This window comes from Oryzias latipes, chromosome 18, assembly GCF_053564925.1.
Source record: "Oryzias latipes strain Hd-rR chromosome 18, Olatipes_Hd-rR_3.1".
Taxonomy (NCBI): Eukaryota; Metazoa; Chordata; class Actinopteri; order Beloniformes; family Adrianichthyidae; genus Oryzias; species Oryzias latipes.
In genome coordinates this window covers 21,770,604-21,772,273 of record NC_136254.1, presented here as the reverse complement: position 1 = coordinate 21,772,273, position 1,670 = coordinate 21,770,604, and the positions used below count along the sequence as shown (strand labels likewise).

Sequence of the window (1,670 nt, the reverse complement as noted above, 5' to 3'; positions counted from 1 at the left end):
TAATAAAATGAAAAAAAATAATTACAATAACATCAGCCAATATTATCTCACATTTATGTCATTTTCAAAACCTGGTTTGTGTGTGTCAGATAGAATGTCAATAGAATAGAATAGAATGCCTTTATTGTCACTAAACACAAGTACAATTTGCATCACATGCGCATACAGTGAAACAAGAGCCGATCACTGTTCAGTGCAGACATGCATAAGAAAAGGAATTTCACAAAAAAAGTACAATTACGAAAGTATAAAAATGTACAATAAAAATATGATGAAACAAATGAACACTAATTTTCCTTTTACATTTTTTTAAATAGTTAATATGAATGTCCTTCAGTTTTTTTAAATGAAATAGCTTTCGAACATGTAAAATATTTCACAAGTTTTAAACAAAAAAAAGCTGAAATTATTTGATACTTTTTAAAAAATTGCATGTTATAAAATGTTTTGTTTTCTGTTTGCCTCATCAAAGCTTCACACCTTTTCAGTTTTTTGGAATTATAACATACACTGAAATATTTTTTTATGCAGCTTGAGCCATACTACAAACAAGCGCTTTCTTCATTCCGCTTTTTGACAGTGATTGAATTCAGGTAACCATTTATCATGTTCTGATTAGTTGGTTAGAACCTTTGAATAGTCTTTTATAATTTTACTCATTCTGCCTTATGTTTCTTTATATTTGCAGCAATGGATCAATCATCAACATCATGAACCTTGGTTTTGCATCGACATCAGTGCCTAGTGGCTCTCAAATTGCTAATGTTTTGATCAATGCAGCATCAAACATTACAGCATTTAGTATTGACATCAACTCTATAACCGTGGATGGCGAAAGTAAGAAAATGCAACTTTCTACCTTATTTTAAAAGATTATCATCACGGAACAGTTTGCCTAATCTTTGCTTTGTTTTCTCTTTCTATCATTCACAGTATTCTCAAATGGAGTAAACCAAAAAATCAGTCTCATTACTTCATTTTGCATGGTGCTGTTGTCATGGTTACTTTCAAGTCAGCAGTGGCATCTTTGCTAATACTGCAAAGAAATCATTGTAAACATATACGGTTACCGATAAGAATATTTGGAATAGTACTCCTTTTATCCATTTGCTTATAGTGTAATTTAGATGAATGACCACATGTGATGAATGTAAAAGTAATCTGCTTTTGAGCATTTTACATAGTATAACAATTTTTGTTATTTATGATTACTTTGACAGGATTGAGTATTTGGATTTAAACGAAATGCTTGTTATCCTTTCATACAACCCCCTCAGAAAATCAAACAACACAAATTTTCGACTTAAGACCCACAAAGTTTATGCATGCTTTGCATATTTTCTTTCTCCTTTGCATTTGTGTTGTTGAAATTTTGATTTGGTTAAAATCAATACTTTGTAGACAATATTTTTTAATTACTTTTAAGATGATCACGTTTGATATTAAAATTATGTGAATGTGATAAAAAAATGTATTTCACACTTCTTACTCAAATAAAGATGTTGCTAATTAAAACAATCAACAAAATAATTGCAAGTGTACTTGACCTTAAAGTGACAGATTACTTGCTTTAGTGTTATATGTTGTGTTTTGTCTCATGCAGGGTTGTCCAAACTTTTATCCATAGGTAGGTGTAATATTTAAGGGTCGAATTTTCATTCATTTGTGTG

General features: G+C 30.0%; 1 long non-coding RNA gene across 1 annotated transcript; it reads left to right on the top strand.

The window, feature by feature from the left end:
• Window positions 1–525: 525 nt before the first annotated feature.
• LOC144987075 (uncharacterized) lies at window positions 526–1,066 on the top strand. The gene is made up of 3 exons (XR_013650938.1): window positions 526–593; window positions 689–837; window positions 934–1,066. It is a non-coding gene; the product is annotated as an uncharacterized LOC144987075 (long non-coding RNA).
• Window positions 1,067–1,670: the final 604 nt, after the last annotated feature.